Genomic DNA, 16,720 nt, shown 5'->3' with positions numbered 1-16,720 from the left:
AAATACGGCCTCTGAATGTCGTCAAACCATCTCCATTCACTCCAAACTCTGAATTACCTCTCTCCTCTGCTCTAGCTCTCAACTCTGACAACTGAACATCAATGGCCTGCTCTCTACGGATCCTATCCGTCAAAGTAGCCCGAATGACCAACGCTGAAAAACAAGCAATGGTCCCTGGAACCACCAAAGCTACCTCCTCTCTCTGCAAGTCTAACAACAACGGCTGCTGAAAAATCGAACTCAAAGAAGAACTCGACTTACGGCTCAAAGCATCTGCTACAACATTCGCTTTCCCTGGTGGTAACTGATCGTCAAATCATAGTCTTTGACAAGTTCAAACCACCGTCTCTGTCGCATATTGAGTTCTTTTTGAGAAAACAAATACTTCAAACTCTTGTGGTTCGTGAAAATTTCACACTTTTGGCCATACAAATATTATCTCCAAATTTTCAGGGCGAAAACCACAGCTGTCAGCTCCAAATCATGCGTAGGATAATTCTTCTCGTAATCCTTCAACTGGCGAGAAGCATAGGCTATGACCTTTCCACGTTGCATCAGCACTGCACCAAGACCCTTCTTTGACGCATCGGTGTAAACAACAAAGTCCTCTGAACCACTGGGCAATGCAAGTACCGGAGCTGTCGTCAATTTATCGTTCAACTCCTGAAATCAACTTTGACATTCATTGGACCACTCAAACTTCACAGTCTTCCTCTTCATATTGGTTAAAGGCAGGGCAATCTTGGAAAAATCTTAAATGAAACGACGATAATAACCCGCCAAACCAAGAAAACTGCGTACCTCTGATACAGTGGTAGGAATAGGACATTTCTGAATCGCCTCAATCTTCGTCGGATCAACAGCTATGCCATCCTTCGAAACAACATGGCCTAGAAAAGAAATCTGCTCCAACCAGAACTCACATTTCTTCAACTTGCCATACAATCTCCTCTCTCTCAACAACTGAGGGACAACTCTGAGGTGCTCTGCATGAAGCTCTCGGGTCTTGGAATAGATCAAGATGTCGTCGATGAAAACAATGACGAAGATATCCAAAGACGGCTTGAACACACGGTTCATCAGTTCCATAAAGACTGAAGGAGCATTGGTCAGACCAAAAGACATATCAAGAAATTCATAATGACCGTACCTGGTCTGGAACGCCGTCTTAGGGAGATCAGACTCCCTAACCTTCAACTGATAATAGCCAGATCGCAGATCAATCTTCGAAAACACTGTAGCCCCATGCAGCTGATCAAACAAATCATCTATCCGTGGCAACGGATATTTATTCTTGATCGTCACTTTGTTGATCTCTCTATAATCAATGCAAAGACGCAAAGACCCGTCTTTCTTCTTGACGAAAAGAACCGGAGCTCCCCAAGGTGAAGAAATCGGTCGAATGAAACCTTTATCCAAGAGATCTTGCTATTGCGTCTTCAAATCTTTCATCTCTGTAGGGGCCATTCTGTACGGAGCCTTAGAAATAGGAACCGTACCTGGAACTAGATCAATCACAAACTCTACATCTCTGTCCGGCAGTGTGGCGCCCCAAGCCTCGCCACGTAATAATGCAACATGTGACGTCATATGCATAAAAAAATTTCTTTTCGACGACGTAATAATATAATGCATATACGACAAAAATAGTGCAATCACCACACTATCTACGTCAATGCAGCAGAAACAGTATAATAAATACACACATACAACTCAAACAAGACAATAAGCTATACTGTCTCTATCTACTATCAACTACATGACTGTTTGACTAGACACACCTAGTCCTTCACCACTATCCTGTCTCACGCATAGTCCTGTAACCTGCCCAACACAAACAGCCCCCAAAGGGTGAGTATATACAACAATCATCATCGTAATACATAACAGTTATATTAACAACAACATGAGATATAACTGAAATGATAACAGAAATACCCCCTTTGCCGTTTCTGGACAATCAGCCATCAACAACCTCAACAACATCACACTGCAACAATAACATCGACGATACGTCGCACCCCGACTCCGGCGATAGCAATATCGTCGAACGGACAACAACATCGACGATACGTCGCACCCCAACACCGGCGACAGCAATATCGTTGAACGAACAACAACATCGACGATACGTCGCACCCCAACACCGGCGACAACAATATTGTCGAACGAATAACAACATCAACGATACGTCGCACCCCAACACCGGCGACATCAATATCGTTGAACGAACAACATCAACGTGACAACATCAACGAGAAATCTCCCAACAACGATAGTCAAAAATATCAACAATAATAAACAACAACAAATATAATATCAAATCACCCAATTCCGGTGATTCATCATCATTCAACGCAATAGTATTCATCAATACTAAACAATAACAACATATGCTCGTACGTCAACACGTACCTGATAATCGAGTATATATACAATCTGGCTATTTCTTTGATCCTGAGGCTTGTGATGTATCTAAATAATTCAACAATAATTATCAGATCATTGTCACCGTATCAACACAGTTATAACAGCCTCAATATCTAACATCAAATAGCCCAACAACAATTAATTCAACAAAATATAAAACTCGATTTTAAATTCATATCGTTCAACAATTTAATAATCTGGTGTATTTAATTCACAATATGTTAGAGTAGGTGCCCGTCGAGCCAAGTGTTGGCCGATTGTTCGCAATGAAACTCTATGTATAAGCAATCTTTATTTTAATAATATTAGATATTATTATTTTGGCACATCTTTATCTGTATACCCATGCTAGTTGCATAGATAAAGCCCTTGAATATACAAATGTTAGAAATAATATGAGATGCTCATATGATGAGTATCATGAAACTCATATTTGTAATACTGTATATTCTAAACGGTTCCTAGTCGATTCAGCCGCCACTAAGAAGGATATAGGCCGCTAGAGTTCGAGACTAGTATCTGCGATGTGAGTACCATGTTTCATTGGTAGGGGACATTGTGATGTCCGAACATGCAGATAGGTGCTCCTTGTAGAGTGCACTGAACAACCCTCCATAAAAGGACTTTCCAAGTGGTTCTCACTTATCGAGTGCAAATGTCCTAGTTTATGGTTGTACAGAATTAGTCCTTATGACCCGGGACAACATTGAGACTCTATGTGCTAGAATTACACTTTGACTTGTTTACCGACTCTCATGGGGTCATCAGGTGGCAAGGTTGGGTGTTCTGTCGAAACACATAGGAGTCGATGCATTGTAGTCGGGGATTCACCGCTTACCTTCGGGTATGGATATCCTATGTGTTTTCATGTGTTAGTAGGTTGAAATCTCTGGCCAGAGTATGGTGGTAATTATGAAAGGGTTTCATAGACTACACCATCGATGCAACTACGAAATGACACATAGTATCGATTCATTGACAACTCTCGATAAACCAATGGTTGTCGAATCGATCGGGATATACGAGTTGAAGGGACCGTATTGTACGCTAACCATAATAGAATGGTTCTTGCAGGCACTATCATTTGATACCTAGGGAATCATGTAAGCGATGCTACTAGGCGTTTAACATGATTGGTTGGGTACTATCAGACTTGAGTTCTGACGTTCTTATTATCAAGGTGTTGATAAATAAGAATGGAGCAATTGGGGTATGCTCATATAAGGACATGTTTAGTCCGAATCACATGGAGATGTGAACCCACGGCTAGTTGTATCAATGAACCATTGAGGGCCACACAAGTACTAGCTTTCTAGATCCCGTTGAGAAGTAAAAATAGTTCAATGTGTTGAACGGCTTATAAAGGAGTTTATAAGCGTAAGGAAAAATTAGAAGTATGACTTCTATAAAGGAGAAAATAGTTCAATGTGTTGAACGACTTATAAATGAGTTTATAAGTGTAAAGAAAAATAGAAGTATGACTTCTATGAGAGAAATGTAAATTTTAATTTATGGAAGTGTTCCTAAATTAAAATTAGGCCAAGTGAATAATGTATTTGAAAATTGTGATTTTCATAAACATTATTATGGACTAAATTAAATTAATTCAAGTGTTGAATTAATTAAACACTAGTGGACCTAGTAGAGTCCAAAATAATTAAATTAATTCAAGTGTTGAATTAATTAAATTGTATTGAGTCTTGTAGAGCTCAATTTAAATTAATTATTTAACTTGTGGGATTTGGGTAAATTCAAGTAATGTTTAATTAGTCTCAAATATGTTTGAGATAATTAAATTTAGTCCATGGTTTTTAATGTGTTAAAAACCATATAATATGCATGCATGGGAGGTGAAAGGTTGGGTAGACTACTTTTTGAGTTTTCAAGGCATGGCATGCAACTTTTTGGAACACCTTTTCCCACAACCAAGACTAGTCTCCTTTCCCCCCATTACACACACACATGGCCGAAATCTTCAAGGGCTTCTCTCTCCATTTTCTCTCATTTTTGTTCTTCAATTTGTTGAGAAAATCTTGCACTTCTCTTTGAAAAATTCTCATATTTTTCTAGTGCAAAATATGAGGGGATCTACCTAGTTGGTGGTGGGCCTAATTTGAAGGAAAGATTCAAGAAGAAAGGAGGAGAGCTTGTAGATTTATCTTCCATTCAAGAGCCAAGTTGTTTACAACTTGGTTGGTGCCATCATCAACCTCAAGAGGTTGATAGGTAACGATTTTCTTACACCCTATGTATGACATTGTTGTGTTTTTGTATTTGCTACATGAAATATGTGGTGGCCGAAATTTTTTGCTTAAAAATTCGATTTTTGTACTTCCGTTGCGCTTCCGGTCACCGTAACCGATCCCCTTTCAAGTGGTATCAGAGCTATGGTTACGTTTTTGTGTAGCAAATACAAGATATTATGTTGAGATCGATTTCTAACCGCATGAGAACAAAATTTTGCATCGAATCAAGGCCACCTTTGGGGAAAATTTCGGCAGCTTGTTGCTGCCCATTTCGGCTGCCCGAGGGGCTGCCCGAAACGGGCAGCAAGGGCAGCCCTAGGGGCTGCCCGAAAACCCCTAGTTTTAATAAAAAAAAAATTTTTGTTCCGAAATCCGGCTACGGAGCTCCGGCGACGGCGATAACGGCTAGGGTTTCCAAAAGTTTTTTGGAATATCAAAGTGTCATGGGTCTTGAGTTGTTGGGCCATTGGATGGCTAACATGTTTGTGAATTTTAAATGGGCCAAAAATGTTTTTGGTGAAAAATGAGTTTTTGGGCCCTTAAGTTTAAAATTACAAAAGTTGCAAATATTTTCTCATGAAATAAATATTTTAAGTTGGACTTTAAATATTTATAGTAAATGGTGATTTACAAGAAATTCGGTTATAAATAAATTAATTGGAAAGTAGACAAAGGTGTTTGTATACTTTGTTAATTTAGTTTATAATCGTGGCGGTTAGTGATTGGATCAAGATATATAATATTGGATCAATTAATTATTGTGATAATTAATTGATGGTGTATGATATGTGATATTATGCATGAAGGATGATCAAAAGCTCAAGCCCAATTTGCTAGGTGTATGCTAGGATATTTTGTGTTAATGATTGTAATAATTATCAATTTATAAAGTGGGCTTGGTTTATGGCCCGTTCCCACCCCATGAGATGTATCCCTATTTGCCATGGATATTTATTTGTAAATATTAGTATAGTGGATGATCAAGATTGGAAGATGGTGGCCATGATGATTATGAAGATCGAAGACATGTAAATATTGGAAGCTTATGTAATAGTTGCATTTGCATCCCGTGCATTTCCCTAGGATTGGACCTAGGCCCGTGTTTAGCTCACACGGTCCGTTAGTATTGGGGCGATTGATCATCCTTGTTTTGTTTACTGTTTATAATATATGCATGATATGTTATAAATAATGAGTATGTGCGTTATTATTATGATAATAACAAAGTTGCTTGAATCCGGCAAACATACGATCAAACATGGCGAGCTTTTAAAATAAAATTAATGATGAGACCTTTCAAAATTAAAAACCCTCATTTGGAATAAGATTCAAAATTAATATCAAGCCCGAAAAGGGGAATTATAAATTTGTTTATAATTTCCTTGTCTTCCATCGACAATGGGTGCATGATGAACGCTACCCGTACTCGGTGCTCGGCTCATATTATTGGGGGAGCTTTGGGTGCCGGAAAGCTGTGACATCCATTGACATGGTGATGTGAACTACGTGGAACTCCCATGATTTCGGCTCATATTATTGGGGAACTCATGGCGACCGTCCATTAAGGTTCAACATCGATGGGTAAGGCTTGACACGTGAAGATGAACGACGTAATAATATTGGGTCCTAATCAAACGTGAGACAAAAGTTTACGTAGAGGGTTGCATTGTGATGCAATTGGAAACTACCTTTTAGGAATTGTGATTAGCTGATATTATTCGGGATCATAATTCGCTAATTGGACCTTACGTACCTACTGAGGAAAGATGTTTCCCGTTTTCACTAGAGGGTAGTGAAAGATGTCAAAACAGTGGGAGCAAATTTTTATGAAGTAAAAGTCCAAGCTTCATATCTTACTAAATATTTTAAAATAGTCATCAACATTTATCTGTTTTTACTTTTCAGTACAAATTGACAATGTCTTCGATTCGCAATCCGATATCCATAATACTCGACAAACACATATTAACTGGACCTAATTACCTCACTTGGCTAAGAAACCTGAAAATCGTCTTGAATTCAGAAAGGGTAGCATATACACTGATTGAGTCGCCCCCTGTTGAGGCTCCGACTGAGTGCAATCCTGAGGAATTGCAGGCTTACAAGGAATGGTGTGACCATGACTTGATAGCCAGGTGTTATATGCTGACTTCTATTAATGATGAGCTGCAGAGGCGTTTTGAGGATGCAAAGAATGCTGCTGACATTCATAAGCACCTCAAAGAGCTCTTTGGTGAGCAGACTCGGCCTCTTAGGCATGCTACCGTCAAGGAGCTGATCACTATGCGCATGCGAGATGGGGCCTCGGTCCATGAGCATGGCCTGACATTGATTGGGCTCGTGGATAAGCTCGTTGGCATGGATATGATCTTGCCTTCGGAGTTGACCACCGACGTGTTGCTGTTATCATTGCCTAGCTCATTTGATCCTTTTGTGGTGAACTTCAACATGAACAAGATTGAACCGACCCTTGAGGAGTTGGTGAATATGCTTGTTACGTTTGAATCAACCATCAAGAAAGAGAAGTTGGTTCTTTATGTGGGTTCTTCATCTGATACGAAGATTGATCCACATGGGAAGGAAAGAATAGTTCTTTCCAACGTCCCAAGAAGAAAGTGCCCTTGATGAGGCAATCTCCGAATCTCGTTGTGGCAGCCACACCAGTTAGGGCTAAAAATACTAGTGATGTTTGTCATCACTGCAAGAAGCCTGGACATTGGAGGCGTAATTGCAAAGAATATCTTGCCCAGAAAAGTTCTGGAAATGGTATGTTCTACATTGAAGTAAACATTTCAATCAACTCTACTTCTTGGGTATTGGATACCAAATGTGGATCACATCTCTGTAATGTGTTACAGGTGATGGGAAGAAGTAGAAAGCTTAAGGAAGGTGTGACCTTCTAGAGGATGGGCAATGGAGCAAGAGTTGCTGCCAAGGCTTTTGAAGATGTTTACTTATTGTTGAACAATAGTTTTAAGTTAATTTTAAAGAGATGTTTTGTTTGTACCTTTTTGGTGAAAAACATTATTTCCATTTCTATTGTGATAAAGATGGATATTCTTGTCTATTTAGCAAAGGTGTTTGCAACATTTACAAGAATGAATGTTTAATTGGTACTTGAGAACTTGAAAACGATCTCTATAACTTAAAATTGAAAGATATTCCACTAAATGTCCATTAAAAGGCATACACCATATGAGATATGGATGGGTAAGCCTCCTAAGTATTCTTATCTTAGAATATGGGGGTGCCCTGCTTATGAAGCAGGTAGTGGGAGATAAATTGGATAGTCGATCCATTTTATGCTACTTTGTGGAATATCCAAGGAATTAAGTTGGATATTATTTCTATCATCCCCAAGAAACAAAGGTGTTTGTTTCTAGGAATTCAACCTTTTTGGAAAAGGAGTTTCTATTGGATAGAAAAAGGGAGATGATAGAACTCGAAGAGGTTCGAAAGACACCCACAATTGTAGAACCCACACCCGAAGAGCCAAGAGAGGAGATACAAGCTCCTAAAAGATCCGAGAAAGTCTCGAGACCACCTATGAGGTATGGTCAGCTTCTTGAAGAGGGCCATGATGAGCCTAACCATGGATGTGATCCATGGACCTTCAAGGAAGCGTTATCTGATGCCGATTCATCCAAATGGCTTGAAGCTATGGAATCTGAGTTGAATTCCATGCATTCAAACCAAGTGTGGGATCTTATAGATCCACCTGAGGGAACGGTTCCCATAGGGACTTGGGGCGGATGGGAAGGTATTGACCTTCAAGATGCGATTGGTGGCAAAAGTATATACTCAAAGACAAGGAGTTGACTTTGAGGAAACCTTTTCACCAGTTGCAATGCTCAAGTCCATAAGGATATTGCTAGTCATAGCTGCATGGTATGACTATGAGATATGGCAGATGGATGTCAAGACAGCCTTTCTTAATGGGGATATTAAGGAAGAGATTTACATGTCTCAACCTGAAAGGTTTACATCTGTCGGAAGTGAGCATATGGTATGCAAACTTCAGAGATCTATTTATGGTCTAAAGAAGGCATCTGGGAGTTGGAACCTTAAATTCGAGAGTACAATCAAAGAGTTTGATTTACTAAGAATCCTGAGGAACCCTGTGTGTATAAGAAGGTCAGTGGGAGTGTTGTGACATTCCTGGTGCTTTATGTTGATGACATTCTAATCATTGGGAATGATGTAGAAATGTTGCAATCAACTAAGATTTGGTTAGCGAGTAAGTTCTCGATGCAGGACTTGGGTGAAGCATCTTTTGTATTCTGATACCGATCTATAGAGATAGATTGAAAAGATTGCTTGATCTCACCCAGTCCACATACATTGATACCATCGTGAAGCGGTTCTCGATGGGTGAGTCCATGAGAGGACATCTACCAATGTGTCATGGCGTGTCCCTATCCAAGTCTGTCTCCCAAGACTGATGCAGAGATAGTGGCGATGACACACATTCCGTATGCTTCGGCAATTGGTAGCATCATGTATGGGATGATATCTACACATCCTGACGTGGCTTTCGCACTAAGTGTAGTGAGTAGATATCAATCGAACCCCGGTCTTCCACATTGGAAAGCTGTGAAAGACATCCTCAAGTAGTTGAGAAGGACCAATAAATTGTTCTTGGTCTATGGGGTGGAGAACATAAATTGGAACGCTATACCGACTCTAGCTTCCAAAGCGATATCGATGACTCGAAGTCAACCTCTAGGTTTGTATTCATGCTCAATGGTGCTGCTGTCTCTTGGAAGATTTCCAAGCAAGACAATACTGCGGATTCCAGCACAGAGGCCGAATACATTGCTGCATCGGATGCAGCAAGGGAGGCTGTTTGGATAAGGAATTTCGTCCAAGAGTTGGACGTCATTCCTAGTGGAGTTGCTCCTCTCCCGGTGTTGTGTGACAACACGGGAGCTTTAGCTCAAGCAAAGGAGCCAAGGTGTAGTGACCCGTTCCAGAATCACCTACTAATCAAAAACTAAGCATGCAATTAACCTAATTAACAATAATCAGAGATAACAGCGGAAAAGTCAACAAAATAATGGTTATACAACCCAATCGAAGTCTAGAATAACTCCAAATAAAATATCCAATACAACCATATCGAATCAAAACAATACCGATAAACTAAACCAACCAGCTACTCAACGTCCTCCTCCTGCTCCTCCTGAGCTGTCCAACCTGAGGCCTGCCCCGTGGGAATGGGGGTGTCCAAGAATAAACAAAACCGAGGACGTGAGCGATAAGAACGCCCAGTACAAAAGTATGAGTATACAGACCTATATGAAATGCACATGCTATGATCATGATACCGGGGTAGTCAAGAAACAGGAGTCACAAAAGGATCTCAACAATGCTCAGTCTAGAGGCGCCAAGTGGATAGTGCCGCGCGGTCCAACCTCTGGGTCACTGCATCCACTACAAGACAGACGTGGACCTAAAATGTCCCGGACCACCGAAGCCCTCCCGACCCGTCGGCCACTGTGTACTCTCGGTGTCCATGCGTCCACAAGACAGGGCTGAGCGGCCCCAAGATATAGCTTATCTCGAAAGAGATACAGCTCAACAGTAAAGGCTATCTCGAAGGAGAATACGGCTCAACATGAAATGCAACGTGCAGTAATAAACGTGACATAATAGCATGCATCATATGACATATATCAATGCACCACATAATCATGCAACACATATAAGAATGTATACTCAACCAGGATATCTCGGATAGTACTTTCGTACCTCTATCACAGCAATCCTAATTCACTGGAACAACCAGACAACAGGTCTAATCCAAGCCTATTCATCAAGTGAAAACCATCACTAAACTTATCTACCAGACTTAACTAGATAATCCTGAGATAAATACTGATAAAATTCCAAACCTTCGTCCGTCGCTAGCCCGCTGATGCCGCTAGCTCCCAACTAGAGCACAGCTCTGCTACAAGACCAGCAGCTCCCCGCTAGTGCCCAAATCTCGGAACAAGACTAGAACCTGTCAGAAACGACTGAAATGCTATGGAATTCTCTGAATTGGCGAGTCAAAATGAGGAAATCCGACCACTATTTATAGGCCATGTTCGGATCCTCCGAACACCACTTCGGAACGTCCGAACGCTACGTGTCCAATGGCTCTTGACAGCTCATGATCGGATCCTCCGATCATACACTTCGGACCGTCCGAACATGCACGTGTCCAGCTGCTCTTGACACCTCATGATCGGATCCACCGAACCTACACTTCGGAACGTCCGAACTCCCACGTGTCGATCAACTCTTGACACCTAATGATCGGATCCACCGAACTCACTTCGGACCTTACGAACTCTTCGGTGCTTCCGAACCATCTTCGGTCCGTCCGATCATGACTCGGTCAAAATTACACATTAAACCTTCTTAATCACCATTAATCCGTTAATTACCCAATTTGGAATTCGGGCTACTACATTCTCCCCCCCTTAAAAACGATTTCGTCCTCGAAATCAAGCTTAGAGGATGAACAAAACAAAACAACTCTCCATATCTAAGGGACAACCCATCACTAGACGCTTGGCTAAAACCGAATGACCCATCGGATTAGAAACAGAAAGAATGACGTCTATGATCGTCCTGGTCACCCCAACGACCTACACTCCCCTGACTACTCCCGTCACCAAAGTGGTCAGCCATTGCTACAACATAGAATGGGGAAACTAGTAAATTGGTCAACGGAAATCCCAAAACAGAAATCTATATCCCAAAATCGTATGCATGCTCTGATACCATAAATGTAGTGACCCGTTCCAGAATCACCTACTAATCAAAAACTAAGCATGCAATTAACCTAATTAACAATAATCAGAGATAACAGCGGAAAAGTCAACAAAATAATGGTTATACAACCCAATCGAAGTCTAGAATAACTCCAAATAAAATATCCAATACAACCATATCGAATCAAAACAATACCGATAAACTAAACCAACCAGCTACTCAACGTCCTCCTCCTGCTCCTCCTGAGCTGTCCAACCTGAGGCCTGCCCCGTGGGAATGGGGGTGTCCAAGAATAAACAAAACCGAGGACGTGAGCGATAAGAACGCCCAGTACAAAAGTATGAGTATACAGACCTATATGAAATGCACATGCTATGATCATGATACCGGGGTAGTCAAGAAACAGGAGTCACAAAAGGATCTCAACAATGCTCAGTCTAGAGGCGCCAAGTGGATAGTGCCGCGCGGTCCAACCTCTGGGTCACTGCATCCACTACAAGACAGACGTGGACCTAAAATGTCCCGGACCACCGAAGCCCTCCCGACCCGTCGGCCACTGTGTACTCTCGGTGTCCATGCGTCCACAAGACAGGGCTGAGCGGCCCCAAGATATAGCTTATCTCGAAAGAGATACAGCTCAACAGTAAAGGCTATCTCGAAGGAGAATACGGCTCAACATGAAATGCAACGTGCAGTAATAAACGTGACATAATAGCATGCATCATATGACATATATCAATGCACCACATAATCATGCAACACATATAAGAATGTATACTCAACCAGGATATCTCGGATAGTACTTTCGTACCTCTATCACAGCAATCCTAATTCACTGGAACAACCAGACAACAGGTCTAATCCAAGCCTATTCATCAAGTGAAAACCATCACTAAACTTATCTACCAGACTTAACTAGATAATCCTGAGATAAATACTGATAAAATTCCAAACCTTCGTCCGTCGCTAGCCCGCTGATGCCGCTAGCTCCCAACTAGAGCACAGCTCTGCTACAAGACCAGCAGCTCCCCGCTAGTGCCCAAATCTCGGAACAAGACTAGAACCTGTCAGAAACGACTGAAATGCTATGGAATTCTCTGAATTGGCGAGTCAAAATGAGGAAATCCGACCACTATTTATAGGCCATGTTCGGATCCTCCGAACACCACTTCGGAACGTCCGAACGCTACGTGTCCAATGGCTCTTGACAGAAATCCAAACTAGTATTGAGAAAGTACCACATCCTCGGAGAGATTGTGGAAAGTAGAGAAGTGTCTTTTGACATAGTCGGCTCCGCAGATAATGTTGTTGATCCACTAGCTAAGCCTTTACCTGAACCATTATTCGTCAAGCATCGCGAATCAATGGGTTTAAAGCATATGGGTAGTTGGCTCTAGTGCAAGTGGGAGATTGTTAGAGTAGGTGCCCGTCGAGCCAAGTGTTGGCCGAGTGTTCGCAATGAAACTCTATGTATAAGCAATCTTTATTTTAATAATATTTGATATTATTATTTTGGCACATCTTTATCTGTATACCCATGCTAGTTGCATAGATAAAGCCCTTGAATATACAAATGGTAGAAATAATATGAGATGCTCATATGATGAGTATCATGAAACTCATATTTGTAATACTGTATATTCTAAACGGTTCCTAGTCGATTCAGCCACCACTAAGAAGGATATAGGCCGCTAGAGTTCGAGACTAGTATCTGCGATGTGAGTACCATGTTTCATTGGTAGGGGACATTGTGATGTCCGAACATGCAGATAGGTGCTCCTTGTAGAGTGCACTGAACAACCCTCCTTAAAAGGACTTTCCAAGTGGTTCTCACTTATCGAGTGCAAATGTCCTAGTTTATGGTTGTACAGAATTAGTCCTTATGACCCGGGACAACATTGAGACTCTATGTGCTAGAATTACACTTTGACTTGTTTACCGACTCTCATGGGGTCATCAGGTGGCAAGGTTGGGTGTTCTGTCGAAACACATAGGAGTCGATGCATTGTAGTCGGGGATTCACCGCTTACCTTCGGGTATGGATATCCTATGTGCTTTCATGTGTTAGTAGGTTGAAATCTCTGGCCAGAGTATTGTGGTAATTATGAAAGGGTTTCATAGTTTACACCATCGATGCAACTACGACATGACACATAGTATCGATTCATTGACAACTCTCGATAAACCAATGGTTGTCGGATCGATCGGGATATACGAGTTGAAGGGACCGTACTGTACGCTAACCATAATAGAATGGTTCTTGCAGGCACTATCATTTGATACCTAGGGAATCATGTAAGCGATGCTGCTAGGCGTTTAACATGATTGGTTGGGTACTATCAGACTTGAGTTCTGACGTTCTTATTATCAAGGTGTTGATAAATAAGAATGGAGCAATTGGGGTATGCTCATATAAGGACATGTTTAGTCCGAATCACATGGAGATGTGAACCCACGGCTAGTTGTATCAATGAACCATTGAGGGCCACACAAGTACTAGCTTTCTAGATCCCGTTGAGAAGTAAAAATAGTTCAATGTGTTGAACGGCTTATAAAGGAGTTTATAAGCGTAAGGAAAAATTAGAAGTATGACTTCTATATAGGAGAAAATAGTTCAATGTGTTGAACGACTTATAAATGAGTTTATAAGTGTAAAGAAAAATAGAAGTATGACTTCTATGAGAGAAATGTAAATTTTAATTTATGGAAGTATTCCTAAATTAAAATTAGGCCAACTGAATAATGTATTTGAAAATTGTGATTTTCATAAACATTATTATGGACTAAATTAAATTAATTCAAGTGTTGAATTAATTAAACACTAGTGGACCTAGTAGAGTCCAAAATAATTAAATTAATTCAAGTGTTGAATTAATTAAATTGTATTGAGTCTTGTAGAGCTCAATTTAAATTAATTATTGAACTTGTGGGATTTGGGTAAATTCAAGTAATGTTTAATTAGTCTCAAATATGTTTGAGATAATTAAATTTAGTCCATGGTTTTTAATGTGTTAAAAACCATATAATATGCATGCATGGGAGGTGAAAGGTTGGGAGACTACTTTTTGAGTTTTCAAGGCATGGCATGCAACATTTTGGAACACTTTTTCCCACAACCAAGACTAGTCTCCTTTCCCCCCATTACACACACACATGGCCGAAATCTTCAAGGGCTTTTCTCTCCATTTTCTCTCATTTTTGTTCTTCAATTTGTTGAGAAAATCTTGCACTTCTCTTTGAAAAATTCTAATATTTTTCTAGTGCAAAATATGAGGGGATCCACCTAGTTGGTGGTGGGCCTAATTTGAAGGAAAGATTCAAGAAGAAAGGAGGAGAGCTTGTAGATTTATCTTCCATTCAAGAGCCAAGTTGTTTACAACTTGGTTGGTGCCATCATCAACCTCAAGAGGTTGATAGGTAACGATTTTCTTACACCCTATGTATGACATTGTTGTGTTTTTGTATTTGCTACATGAAATGTGTGGTGGCCGAAATTTTTTGCTTAAAAATTCGATTTTTGTACTTCCGTTGCGCTTCCGGTCACCGTAACCGATCCCCTTTCACAATACTACCATCAAATACACCCTAATTAATTAACTTCAAATAATAGGCTATTTTACAACATCCGTCAAATTGTGAAAACTTTATATCAACGTGTAGCCTATACTTCGTAGACTCCAAATATATATTCAGAATTAATAACAACTGACAAACAACTCTCCAATCTCAATCAAACGATTAAAAATCTCTAATTATAATAAATTAGGAATTATTCAAAACAACATCACTATAATCATCTCTACTTCGTTAAAATCATACACTATTCAACAATCTTCAATTTCAGTATTATTTTACAATTTATCAGATTTATTCCAAAAATCGACGAATTTCAAATATCACCAAAACTATAAAATTTATACCTCAAATCGAAGACCTCGTGTCAACGATCCCAAAACTGAAGTCGATTCGTCAATTGGATAAATCGATAAGTCGCACGATCCCTCACCCTCACACCTCATGCCTCTAGTCTTTCCTTGTTGAGCTCGGTGGAATTCATTGTTGAATGAAGTCCACCGACTCATTGCATTTTCTTTTTTTTTTAATTATTTTTAATATTATATTATATTATATTAATAAAATAATATAATATAATATATACTATTTAACATTTTAACATCGGTATATCTCTTTGGACCAGTCAAACGATCAAATTTATCAAAACTCAAAACATGAAACTTCTATATCTTTGAGTTTTCTACGTCATATCTAAATTTCAAATCATTTTGACTTCATATAATCAAACTATGTCATATTTCTCTCTTTAAAAAATCATTAAATATTTAGTAATCTCAAATTACTAAATCAACAAATTGTGATATTTACTTCAGGCATTACATTTCTACCCACCTTAAATGAATTTCGACCCCGAAATTAATCAACAACAGTAATAACATGCATAAATAAAGATATGTCGTACCATCAAAATAAGTAGGGGTAGAGCTCCCTCATATGCCGCTCTGTCTCCCAAGTGGCCTCTTCGACACCTCTATGCTCCCACTGAACCTTCACCATCGGTATATGCTTACTACGAAGCTTCCGTTCATATCGATCCAAAATACAAACTGGTCTCTCAACATAAGACACATCAGGATCTAACTGAACCTCAGAAATATCCAATACATGTGAAGGATCCGGCTCATACTTCCGCAACATCGACACATGAAATACATCATGAATACCAGATAAAGATGGAGGTAGAGCCAATCGGTAAGCCAAAGTGCCTACCCGCTGCAATATCTCATACGGGCCAACATACCTCGGTGCTAACTTTCCTTTCATACCAAATCGCACTGTGCCACGAAATGGAGACACTTTCAAAAATACTCGATCGCCCTGCTGAAACTCTAAGAGTCTTCGTCTTTTATTTGCATAGGCGGCCTGTCTGTCTTGAGCTGCTTTCAATCGCTGCTGTATCAACTTTACTTTCTGTTGCATCTCATGAATCATATCAGGACCTGTGACTGCAGCTCGATCAACATCATCCCAGTATAACGGAGATCTACAACGTCTCTCATACAATGCCTCGAATGGAGCCATCTGAATACTACTCTGATAACTATTGTTATACGCAAACTCTACCAATGGAATAGATGACTGCCAAGCAGATTTAAAATCCATAACATAAGCATGCAACATATCCTCCAGCGTCTGAATAGTACGCTCAGTCTGACCATCTGTTTGAGGATGATAAGCTGTACTCAATCTCAACTCTGTCCCCATCG

General features: G+C 40.1%; 1 long non-coding RNA gene across 1 annotated transcript; it reads right to left on the bottom strand.

Moving 5' to 3' along the window:
* Positions 1–1,630: 1,630 nt before the first annotated feature.
* LOC140805160 (uncharacterized) lies at positions 1,631–16,514 on the bottom strand. The gene is made up of 3 exons (XR_012112282.1): positions 15,916–16,514; positions 2,416–2,475; positions 1,631–1,824 (listed from the first exon to the last, which is right to left on the bottom strand). It is a non-coding gene; the product is annotated as an uncharacterized lncRNA (long non-coding RNA).
* Positions 16,515–16,720: the final 206 nt, after the last annotated feature.

The sequence above is a fragment of the Primulina eburnea genome, chromosome 11, assembly GCF_022965805.1.
Source record: "Primulina eburnea isolate SZY01 chromosome 11, ASM2296580v1, whole genome shotgun sequence".
Classification (NCBI taxonomy): domain Eukaryota; kingdom Viridiplantae; phylum Streptophyta; class Magnoliopsida; order Lamiales; family Gesneriaceae; genus Primulina; species Primulina eburnea.
This window is presented reverse-complemented; position numbering and strand designations above follow the sequence as displayed.